The sequence below is a fragment of the Camellia sinensis genome, chromosome 11 (genome assembly GCF_055761805.1).
Source record: "Camellia sinensis isolate YWXY chromosome 11, ASM5576180v1, whole genome shotgun sequence".
NCBI lineage: Eukaryota > Viridiplantae > Streptophyta > Magnoliopsida > Ericales > Theaceae > Camellia > Camellia sinensis.
In genome coordinates this window covers 51,890,002-51,903,172 of record NC_138971.1, presented here as the reverse complement: position 1 = coordinate 51,903,172, position 13,171 = coordinate 51,890,002, and positions in this window count along the sequence as shown.

Here is a 13,171-nt window from a genome sequence, read left to right as displayed (position 1 = left end):
AATATCACGTGAAGTTAAAAGATTAGCGCTTAGAAGCTGCAAAATCTATTAACACTGAGTGAAAAGATTAGCGCTTAGTGGCTGCAAAATCTATTAGCATTGCCAACTTGTCTAAGTGTGGACACTTACTGTTTCCACACTTGAGTGTGAAACATGGATGAGGTGCTTCTTTGTGTGATTCCTTTACTAGGCTAACGTTTTGAATAACATTTACCACTAAGCGCAAACGTTGCAGCATAGTAATGAAAAGGTTAAGGCTGACAAGGTTGTTATGACTCTAAGAATTTAACGCATCGCTTGTAAGAGCATTGTGTTGAATTAGACTCTTTAGCCTAATTCGCGCTTAAGTTACTTCAGGAGCTATCATAGTTGATAGCTTATTCTTTCCTTCTTGTGGATAGTAGAATTAATTGCAAGTAACTATGAAGCGAGAAATAGAGATGGCAACAGGAGTATCGTCATTTTTCAACTAGATGTATTAAAGTGTATGGAGAATAAAATTGACTTAAAGATGCAGGGGATTAGCACTTACTAGTTAAATTTGCGACTTAGGCGCAGTTGATATCTCCATGACATCCTTTTTATGATCTAGTGAATATGACTTAGTCGTGAGTCATTACCTAGTTGGGCCTAAACCTTTAAAACTTGTCTTCGAGAACTCACACATTAAGATGATTGGAATTAGTTTATGACATTGGTCATGAACCAGTGGCTTATTATACTTAATCACATTAATGAGATGATGACACGATGGTTTGAGTAGGCCTTCTCGGGCCCACTCGCTTATGACATCCTGCTCTCATGTGAATGTGTAACTTTGTTCGCAATGGGTGCGCACAAGTAAGTAGGAAAGCCGCAGAAGGTCATTTGTTTTGGCGCATTTAGTCCACTATGATATTTTGTGACTAGATATGTGTGAGGGTATGATAGCTAAGTCTCAATCTCGACACATTTATAGATTACGATACGCATCTGAGTCAAGACTATTTGATCTCCCATAAGTCAAAAATTTTTGAGATGATTTTTGACATTGCACATATAAGGTCGAGATCAATTAGATAAGAGTTTTTTGTGCTTTTAGTTTTGACCAAGGTGGCGAGTATCTATTTGAGTTATTTTTTCAGAAAAACTCTGTGAAGAGAGATGGATGCTTAGAACATTGATTATTCCTAGTACTCAACAACACACTGGTGTAGTAGAGATAAGGAATTAAATATTGTTAATGTTAGGTAGATAATGTCGCAAAATGTTTCCCAATTGGGAATTGCACTAGTTTGTTGCCTATATCCCTAACTAAGTGCCCTCCATATCAGTTTTTACACTCCATTTTGAGTAATGGGTTAGCAGAGAGCCATCTATGGGCGATCTGTAACCATTAAGCAGCTTATCTTTATTCTACTTCTCATAAGATTGCGAAGTTAAGACCTAGGGTTCTATAGCGCATTATTATATGCTGTCTTGTAAACACAAAGGGTCGTGTGGCGCATTATTGTATGCGGTCATACAAACCCTCCGGGTCATGTGCATATAGGTAAGCAGCTTTGTGGTAGTGTAACTAAGTCACATAAAGTTTTATTAGTAAAGGTGACGTGAATAGAGTTTTCGGAACTCTATAAGATGGAGAATTCCAAGCATAGCGCTCTATGTAGCCTAGTTGAGAATGGAAAGAAATTTCCAATATCCTAGGGACAGTGGGAGCGATGTGTCTACTAATGGATTACTCCATTAGAACAGAATACTCTACATTCTTAGTTGCGTGGTAGCAAATGTGAAAATTTTCCACGTCATCACTGGGTGATTGAGAGGGAAACATTCATGATTGCTCCGCAAGATGATAAAGAGCCTAGGATAATGCCAAAGGCTCTAGTCTCCTGTTTTTAGAAAGTGGATCAATGTTGCGCAGTTTAAGACAAAGTCTTTGAGGATTAACCATTTTTATAATTTGGTTGACTTTCCATTATGACGCAAAACTGTTATAAAGTTATGCGTAATTTGGATAGTCATTGTTGAGGCATAAGGCTCGCTAGATACCGAATGGTCGCACCATTGAGGAAAGTGTAGACCATGAGAAGACTTCCTCCTGGGGAGTGAGGTTATTTTGACTTAGGCTATAATTGACATAAGTTCGGAACATTGATTTGTGGACATTGTGACCTGATTTCTCATTAGAGAATTGGATAAGTAGATCCGTAAGGATTTACCTTCTGCTTTTATAGTGAAAAGTTAGGAGCGCAAAAAGGTTGCTGGTTCCAATAAATCTTTTACAGCCTAAAGCAGTTATCCAAACAGTGGTTCTTAGATTTCGTCAAGCCATGATAGGGCAACGATGATCGATGAAGACCACTGAGGCATGATCAATGGTCCAAAAGAAGTTTTTCCTTACTTAGTCATTATGAGCCAGGAATTTATAAGGTTGTCGCCACCTAGGGTGGGCAGTCCTCCATTTTAGATATGATGGACATGGGTGATGTAATTCATATGCTCGGATGTACGATCCTTAGGGATTGTTTTAGGAAAATTCTCGGTTTGTCTTCGATGACTTACATAAGGAATATCCTAGAACGATTCTAGATGCAAAATTGCAAACCCATTGACTTACCTATCGGTAAAAGCCAGAGCCTTAGCTATTGAGTGAATCCTCAGATTGTCTTTGGGAGAAACAGATGACCTATATTCCTTGATTTTTTCTTTGTTGTGGGAGCCTAAAGTACGCTATGTGGGCGTATTCGGCATGATAAGTTTTATCTTTGATAAATGGTTAACTGAGTTGTATAGACATTGACCTTGCTCATTAGACTGTGGATAAAATGCTTTATTAGAAGCATATTAATTTGCTCCTTGTAAAATTCAATGCGCTAGTTGGGCGCATCTGCGCTAGTTGGGCGCATTAAGAATGAACGCAAATTGGTCACCAAAAATATCTTTAGAGAGGTTATAGCGCAAGAGGTAGTGATCTTAAATCATTTCATGTGAGGCGCACATGGTGGATTCCGTTGTATATACTTATCGCAAGAGGTGCTGATAAGGCTTATGTTTGGAGTCTATAATTGCGCAAGCTGTGGTCAATTTTTTTTAAATCGATCACTTATTTTGAGATGATGGGATGTTGACACTATTATGGTTTGTGTCATAATGATTAGCAAATGATGATGTCAGCAGGCAAGATTGGCTCACTCACACGAGCAATCGCCCTTGGCGCTTGGGAGCGAGCAAGGATGAGACTGGTGGTTTATTTTTATTCGGAGCCAAGAGAGGCTTAAATCATCCACTATGTATGTCGCCTTGGTTATAACCAAGATGAGGTCGTGTTAAGGACCAAACATGGATGTTAGTACCCACTTTCCATGTTGTGCCTGTTATGATTAGCCAGATTCGAGATCTCATTTGGCGCCTAGAAGGCGAGCAAATAGAGAATTCGGGTTAGGCGCTAGAAAGCGACTAGACTAATATCTGTACGGTGTATCGAGTATGACTTCACTCTTTATGGAAGAGTTACTCCACCGTAGCATGTATTCATACTATATGTGCTTGGCGACCGAGTAATGAGGTGAGAGAATGGATCCCTGCTTCCTCACCGTGTGAGTCTTACGAGTCATTATTGATATGACTTTCATTTATGTACCCTTTTGTGACTTTTGACTATGTCATAAGGTAAGGGGTTGATGTTCTGCTACTTTGGTATGTTGCCTGCGGTCATGCATGATTCGGCCTTAAGGGACATCACTGGGAAAGCGGTCAATCCTAAACTAAATGGCATGAGTGCAAAGGGAAGATCATCTAGTATTACACCACTGTTGTATATTCACTGCCGGCAACTCACATCGCTCTGTATGAGAGGCGAATTGAGTGTGAATATATTGCAAGAATTAAGAGGGTCAAACATGCTCTTTTTGAGGGATTAGAGATGTTTTTTGGACCGGTGTAATTAGATGGGTCTGGGGTATATGAGACACTATTTCTATTCTTTTTGGGTTGATGTCTCTATGCTGGCTCATTTTGAGTTTCTAGTATAGAGCTCCCACATGCAGGTGTTCTCAGCAGTCGCACGGTGCAGTGGCTAGTATGAGATTGTTTATTTTTGGGGAGATTGAGATTGAGACGTGGCAGTGTCATGCCAACTCATGTCCGAGTGGGAGATGTTAGAAATTGGGCGCCCATGTGGCATGACCCTTAGAACCTTTTGAACCTCATCCAAATGGGTTTTGAATTTGAATTCAAACCTATTTGGATGAGCCACTCAGGATATATATCTATCATATCATGATATGGATAGATGATATAGATATCAGATATTATCTCATTTAACCAATGGATAAATGAGATAAATATATTTTATATCTGATATATGGTTATGGGTAACCAAGAGAGAAAACAACGTTGAGTCTGTTTTCTACCCATATACTGACTCTCTCCCAAGAAACAACGATCAAGTCAGTTGCACTGTGGTTTGTGTGGGTGATATTCACCATTGTAATATCACCCCACTGCTGGGATTGATTGATCTGATTCTGGAAGCACGTGATTTATCCACGAGGTTCTATCATCAAAAGGTATGATCTGATGATTTTATTCCGCTGCATGTTTTGTGTTTTGATTTACAATTTTTGCGAAGTTTTAATTACTCTGAAGCCAATGGATTTTCTTCTGCAATTTTTAATTATTTCTAACTTACTTGGTGCATACTTTATTAATATTCTGTCCAGTTCTCTGTGTTAGAGGGGAAAAAAAGAAAATTAACATTTAGCATTGGATGTTAAATTTCCTTGGAATCTTTTGGCTGTAACTGTAAGATTCTAAAATCAACCATGCTGACATTGGTGTGTATTTTTGGTAGCTTGGTGTTTAATATTGCCTCTTGGACATGTTTAGGCACAGTTTCTGTATATGTACAGATATACTTCGTATTGATAACTGTATTGCTTTTCAATACTCTGTATAAGGAGGTTATGGGATTCCACAACAAACTTTAAGAAGATATCCCAAAGCAGTTAAAAGTCGCGCATGTGTGTGGGTATGTTTTTTGACCCTTTGAGTTATTCTAAAAAATGTATTATTATTTTATTTGATCTGGGTTATTGCTGTGTTGCAGGGCCCTTCCTTTCTTTATGTTATTCTTGTTCTTTTAGACAATGTTTCCACAGTTATATACTGTATTTGGAATGAAAGCTGACTTTGTTTTCTCTCGTTTTCCACATCATTGCTTACTGAAGAATTGGCCAGGGTGGAGGGGAACTGAAGTTAACAGAGTCTCTTCTAGAAACGAAGTATGAGATTATACTCTTTTCAGCTTTAATACATATTTTTATCATTTGTTTAAGTGCTATATTTAATGAGAGATTTCCTTCTTGCAGAATCTTGAGATAAAGAAAATCAACGATAAGAAGAATGCCTCTATGGAAGCTCAGCAGAAGTCACTCTTCAAAGGGTTCATGCTGCTCAAAAAGATGATATACCTCCAATTGAAGCCATCCTTGCACCTCTGGAGGTTGAACTTAAGATTGCTCAACAGGAGGTATTTTATGTTTTTTATCATCAGTTGCCTTTGAGTTCTTGTTTCAGTTCTTTCTCAATGACCAGAATAAAATGCCTTTTCCTCCTGGAGGCCTTTTGGCATTTTATCTTTCTTGATTTTTGAAATTGGAGGCTCTCTGATTTTTCTTCAAGTTTAATTTTTTTTTCTTTTATTTTATAGAAGAATGGTAATAAAAAGAAGAGTGTGAGCTCTTTGAGGGTGTTCCTGTAAAGAAGAGTGTGAGCTCTTTGGATCTAATTGTTCCTTTGCAGATTGCAAAGCTGCATTATGACAACAAGGCATTAGATCACCTGACCACATGAAATTTGGGGCAAACTGTTGAATATAGAAATTAGAGTACATAGAATCTTTTTATTTTTAGTATTATGTATATAATATGTGATTGTGTCAATCACTGATGTAGTATTGTTTTCTTATTTATATCGTTTTCTAAATTGTATGATGAATTTATTATTATATACTTGGCCTCTACCTCATTCATATATAATAGATTCATCATACAATTTAGAAAACGATATAAATAAGAAAACAATACTAAATCAGTTATTGACACAATTACAGATTATATACATAATACTAAAAATAAAAAGATTTTATGTACTCTAATTTCTATATTCAACACAAACTTCATTTTACTCCCTGTGGTTTGGGCCGGGTGTAGATTACCCCATGATATTTGGAAATCATCACATAACCTGCCATTGTGGTTATTGGATTGAAGTGCACAATTACAATTTCTGTCAAAACTAACCAAAAGTATAATTCACGGGCATCTGTTGAGAGTTGTTATCAATATGAAATTTGTTTTCAAATCAAAACAACCTATTAAGTCCAAAATTACAACCCTACCATTCTTCTACCTACCAGCAATTTGGACCAAGGGTGAGGCCAGTCTATGAAGCATAGGTACTTCGAAAAACATGTCGTACCTATACTGGGTACTTACGGGCGTATAATATCTTGTATGATATTTCTGCATACGTACCAGATACACGAAACACGTATCTAAATTTTTTCTTTTTAATTTTAAACATACCTAGACGTGTCTAGTATATCCCCAAGCCGTACCATACCTCAGTTGAAACAATATTTTCTTCTAGTACAGAGATAAAACTTCTTTCACTAGACTTCTTTTTTATTTTTAGTTTTATACTTAACATAATTTTAAAATTAAACTATGATTTGTAAGTTATTTAATATATTGACATTTAATTTTGATTTATACTTTTACTTTTGACATTAAATGTTAATTATAAGTTGGATGAATCTTAACAAATTAAACTATTTAATTAATTTTTGCATTACTCTAAATTAAAATAAATATTTTTTTACAAGCGTACCAAGCCGTACCCGTACCTTACTTTTTTTGGATTTTACCGTATCGACGTACCTGTATCGTGCCAGTACCCGTACCCGTACCCGTGCTTTATAGATGCTAGTACAACAATAACCTATGAAGCATGGGTACTTCAAAAAACATGTTGTACTCGTATCGGGTATTTACCGGCGTATGGTACCTTATATGGTATTCTACATATGTACCGGTACCGGGTACACGAAACATGTACTCAAATTTTTTCTTTTTAATTTTTGGTGTATCCAGACATACCTAGTATATAACCCAAGCCGTACCGTATCTTAGTTGAAACAATATTTTCTTCTACTACAGAGATAAAACTCCTTTCACTAGATTTCTTTTTTATTTTTAGTTTGATGCTTAGCATGGTTTTAAAATTAAACTATGGTTTCTAAGTTATTCAATATATTGACATTTAGTTTTGATTTATACCTTTACTTTTGGCATTAAATGTTAATTATAAGTTGGATCTTAACAAATTAAATAATTTAATTAATTTTTGCATTACTCTAAATTAAAAATAATTTTTTTTTACAAGCATACCAAGCTGTACCCATACCTTACTATTTTTGGATTTTACTGTATCGATGTATCCGTATCATACCAGTACTCGTACCCGTACATGTGCTTCATAGACAATAACAGTTCAGGGACTATCCACGCTTTAATTGATTTGTGAAAGGTTTGGATAAGATCGACCAAGGGTGATGCCAAGGTGTTTATGGGTTTGCCGGCGACAACTTAGGCTATCGCATGTGGGTTTATTCTGGCACAGGTGTTGAAGGGTCAGATATTGCCAAAGATAAACAAGTCATCCAAGTATGGAGGTGTCATGCTTTGGTCTCTGTATTGGGATAATCAAAGTGGGTACATTGCCTCCATTAAGAGTAGTGTTTGATTTCGAAATGCAGAATTCATCAAATTCAAAGTGCTTCTTCCTGCTTGCTTTGCTTTAACTAATAAAATTGCTTGCTTTGCTTTGCTTCTATTTTGGTCAATGATTGTTGGTTTTGTTGATCCACAAAACCAAGATGCTGATAGATGAGTTTGACGAATTAACCTTTTGGGTGTTTGTCTTACTTCTGATAAATGATTTTCTGGGTGTTTTTTTGGTTTTGTTGATAAATGAGTTAACCTTTTGCTTCAAAGTTTTCTAAGTCCATTTGGGTCATCTGTTTCGTCTTCTTTGCTGAATTCTGCATCCTCTGTTTTGGGAAAATGTTGGAATCTGTCCCACATCGCCTGGAGTTGCTCCATCTGTGCAGCTTATAAAGCTCCAGTTTCCCTTTCCTTAATACTTGGGTTTTAAGGTGAAGTGTGGGCTGGACTTTTCAATTTGGTATCAAAGCTTGGTTGAGCCTGTGATTGGTGTGCCGTTTGTCTGGCCACTATGTATTATGGTCTAGGAGGGTGTGTAACCAAGCCTGTGATTGGTGTATCGTTTGTCTGGCTACTATGTATTGTGGTCCAGGAGGGTGTGTTAGAATATGTTCCACATAGCCTGGAGTTGCCCCATATGTATTGCTTATAGAGCTCCAGTTTCTCTCTTCTTAATACCTGAGTTTTAAGGAGAAGTGTGAGCTGGACTTTTCAATTGTTTCTTCGAAAAATAAATGGGTTTCTGGGTTTTTGTTTTAGAGGTTCCTGGTTTCTGGGTTTCTCGTTCCTAGTCTCTCCTACTCCTCCATTACTCACTAGAAATGCACAAATCAAAACCAAATTTCTGGGTCAAGTTATGTTTTAATCTTGCTCAACAAAAAAAAAAAAATTTAAAAATTAAAAACATTACATGTTTTGGTGGAAATTATGTTTAAATTAATTTGTTAAATTGAAACCCTAATTTCACATGTCGAAACCTAAGTTCTCTCCACACAATCCTTACTCTTCTCAAATACACAACTATTGAATGAGAAATGGTAATATAAGGACAAAATAGTCTTTTACTTCTGCTATTAACAGTGTTAACTGTGCATTTCAATTCAGTAACCACAGGGAGGTAATGTGGTAATTTCCAAATGTCAGGGGGGTAATCGCGTCCGACCTGAACTACAAGGGGGTAAAGTGAAATTTGCCCTAAAATTTGAACTAAAATGCACCGACAAAAGGTTGCTGAGGTTGAGAAGCTTATCCAAATACGTGAGCTTGAAGAAGCTGTCCTTACTGGTGGTATAGCTGCAAATGCTGTGAGGGATTACCAATGCAAAGTTCTAGAGATGAATGTAATCCGAAACATATTAGAACATCTGGGATTTGATTCAATACTTGCCTATGAACATTCTTCCAGTGCTGATGTTGTAAAAGATTCTCACAGTTGGATATATTTGGTCATTTGTTTTTCCGAAGAGAAAAACTCTTGACAGGGAGCTGATTCGTGCAAAAGTAACAGCAAACAGGGTGGCAACAGTGGTTGCTAATGAATGGAAATATGCTAATGACAAAGTAATGCCGGTGAAGCAATGGCTTGAAGAAAGAAGTTTTTTACAGGTATCTTATGGTTTCTAATCAATTGTTAATTAGGGTTCCTTAAATTTATGTATGTTGTTTCACGTGATAAACCAAACCAAACCAAGCCCTAAGTCCCATCAAATGGGGTCGGCTACATGAATCATTCTTCTTCACGTGGCCCTATCAAAGGCCATTTCATTAGTCAAATTAAGTAGATTCATATCTCTATTTACAACGCTAGCCAACGTTAATCTAGGCCTACCCCGTCTCCTAACACTCCCATCTACTGTTACTGTGAGAATATATTGTATATATGTCATGTTGTGTATATATGGCATGATTGTGTAAATATGAATTAGTTAGTATTTCCTTTTTCAAACATAGATTGAGGGCTATATAAACTGATGAACGCTTTGTAAATTGACTCAATTGGATATACATAAAATCATTCAGAAAGCTTACATGGTATCAGAGCTTGGTTCGAAACCCTAGCAGTCAACACGAATCTATCTTTGGTTTTGATCTCTGATTCAATCGAGTTCTGTGTTCCTTTCTTCGTTTGATCGATCGTTTGCTCTCTCTTGTCTGGTTCGTCTAATTCATCAGTCGTGAGTCTTCTCTTTGGCTCAACCTGGTTCGCGATCTCTATCTTTCTCTTAGACCTGGTTGTCGGTCAAAGCTCCTTGCTTCATCGTTCGTTTGGTTCGCCTGGGTCTGATTCATCTGTTCTGTGGCTCACTTGGTTCGATTGAAAGCTCATCTGTCCGTATCAAAGCTTCGAAGCTCCTTATTGTTGGTCTTCTCTTTCGATTCTGATCGTTATTGTGAGGGTTCTTCCTGACCCCTGTTTCTCTCTTTGTGTTTATTCGTGCTCTCTCTCAGCTTCGATCTCCTTTAGTCTCTCTCTGGTTTTCATTTGATTTGTTCGGTGGTTCTCATTTGATTTGTTCGGTGGTTCTTAGCACTATTCTTAGAATCTGCGTGGGTATTATACTGAACACCCTACTGTCAAGCTTATTGCACTACAACCCCTAGATTTCTCGTTATTATCTTTTGACTCCTGGTTGCCCATTTTGGGTTTATTACACTTCAACCTCTCAAACTTCTGGTTATTACGATGTCTCTAGCTTTTGATAAGTGTGCCTTCTGCCATCAGAGGGGTCATTGGAAGTATTATTATCCCAAGAAGGGATGTTTGTCTGCTTTGTCTGTGTCTGCCTCGTCTTCTCAGCAATTGCCGATTAAGTTATGCGCTCCTGCTCTGAGTACCATTCGGCCTCCCGCGGGTTTTACTGCATCTGCTCTGGCTCCTGATCCTAACTTGGCTTTCTTGACTGTTCATATTAGTCAGCTTCAGCATACATTGTCTACCTCCCAGCCATTCTTGTCTGCCTCCATTGTTTCCTCTTTTCATTCAGGTTTGTTTGGGTCTTCTTCAGGTATTTCTTCGTCTGTTTGGATTTTTGACTCTGGTGTCTTTCATCATATGACTCCCCATCTCTCCTTACTTCAAAATTGTACTCTCTCTCCCCCTTCATATTACTGTTAATGTTGCTAATGGATCTGGTATGTCTGTTATATCTATTGGGTTTGTCCTACTATCTGCTATGTCCGTTGTCGTTATTCCATTTATCTTATATGTTCCTCAATTATCTGTTAGTTTATTATCTATCATTCAGCTTGATGCCTCTGGTTTTGATGTTATCATTTTCTTCTTCTATCTATTCTGTGCAGGATCGGATGTCTAGGCAGTAGATTGGGACCGACCGTAGAGTTGGAGACCTCTATGTGGTGGAGAGCTTGCATCTGCCTATGGCAACCTCTCAGACTGCCTTTTTTTTCTCTTTTCAGTTAGATTCTCTGTCTAGTCCTTTCTACTTGTAGCATTCTAGATTAAGGCATTTGTCTGCTGATCGCTTACGGTCTTTAGCTCAATCGGGTATATTGGGTATAGTTTCTCCTAGTGAAATTACTGAATGTCGGGGGTGTAAACTTGTCAAAATGACTGCTTTACCTTTTCATAAAAGTACTTTTATATCTAATATACCATTTTCTTTAGTTCATACTGATGTTTGAGGCCCTTCTCCTGTTCTCACCAAAGGAGGTTCTGCATACTATGTGTCTTTTGTTGATGACTGCACCCGTTGCACTTAGGTTTATTTTATGACTCATAAGTCTAACTTCTACTAGATATACCGTACTTTCCAGTCTATGGTCACTTCACAGTTTGGGTCTACTATTAAATTGTTGCGGTCTGACTTGGGTGGGGAATACTTTAAAACTGAATTATGTGAATATTTGGCCAAATTGGGTACCATTTACCAAACTTCTTGTACTGATACACCTGCCCAAAATGGTTGAGCTGAGCGTAAACACCGTCATCTTCTTGAGATAGCTAGGTCTCTTCTTCCCTCTACCTTCGTTTTGGGGTGAGGCAGTTCTTACTGCTGCTTTTCTTCTCAACTGTATGCCTACCGCCCTTCTTTCTGGTCAGTCTCCTTATGAGGCACTGTTTTTCCAACTTCCTAATTACTCCCTCCTTCGTGTGTTTGGGTCTGCTTGTTTTGTCCTTTTATCCTGTAAAGATAGGACCAAACTTAGTGTCCGGTCTATCATATGTGTCTTTTTGGGATATAGTCTCACTCAGAAAGGTTATCGCTGTTATGACCTTATTTCCCGTCGCTTTTATGTCTTCCGTCATGTTGCCTTTCTCGAACGTCTACCTTACTTTTAGTTTCCTCCTCTCACCGCCCCAGTTTCCAAAGAGGATTTGGTTCATATTGATTTATATTGATCCATTTCCTTTTGAGGTCCCATCTGATGAGTACATCTCCACTGTTCCTCCTAAGCTTGTTCCATTTTCTCCTCATGTTTCACCTCTGGTTGCTTCTCTTCCCTTGGCTTCTTCTCCTCCTCCGTTGTTAGTATTCTCGTCGCAAGGCTCCTTCTCCACCAGTTGTCTCTATCCCTACTGTTGATCCTTCTGCTTCTAACGACTCTGATCCTACTGCACACTGATATCCTACTCGTGAGTGTCGTCCTCCAAACAAGTTGGGTTGGTCTAATACATGTTTTTCTGCTTCTTATCGTAATTTTTTGTCTGTTATTCATTCTTTTTCAGAACCTCAGTCTTACACGGAGGCCTGTCAGGATCTTAATTGGGCTCAAACTGTGGAGGATGAGTTGTTTGCCTTACAGAAGACTACCACTTGGGAGTTGGTTCATTTGCCTGCTAGCAAGAATCTGATTGGTTACAAATGGGTCTATAAAGTCAAGACTCATTCTGATGGTTCTCTTGAGCGATACAAAGCTCGCTTGGTTGCTAAGGGTTTCTCGCAAGAGTATGGTATTGATTATGAGGAGACATTTGCCCCTGTTCGACATTGGCCTCCTTATCAAATGGACGTTAAGAATGCTTTTCTTAACGGTCATCTCACTGAGGAGGTCTACATACGTCCTCCCACTGGCCTTCTCTACTCCTCTGGGCAGGTTTGTTATCTTCGGCGTGCTTTGTATGGTTTGAAGCAATCTCCTCGTGCTTGGTATGATCGCTTTTAGATTGCTATTACCAAGCTTGGATTTCATCCTTCTGCTTCTGACTCTGCTTTGTTTCTGAGACATACCTCGGCTGGTTTTGTTACTTTCTTACTCTATATGGATGATCTGATCATCACTGGCTTTGACTCTTCTGCTATCTCTGAGGTCAAGCAACATCTCTTCCGTACCTTCGAAATGAAGAATCTGCGTCTGAGAGGGTAATTTGTAAACAAATTGGGTCGAGCTAGGAAAAGTCTTCTTTGGAAGTTGGGCCGCGCAATGGGCCGAGATAAGGGCTG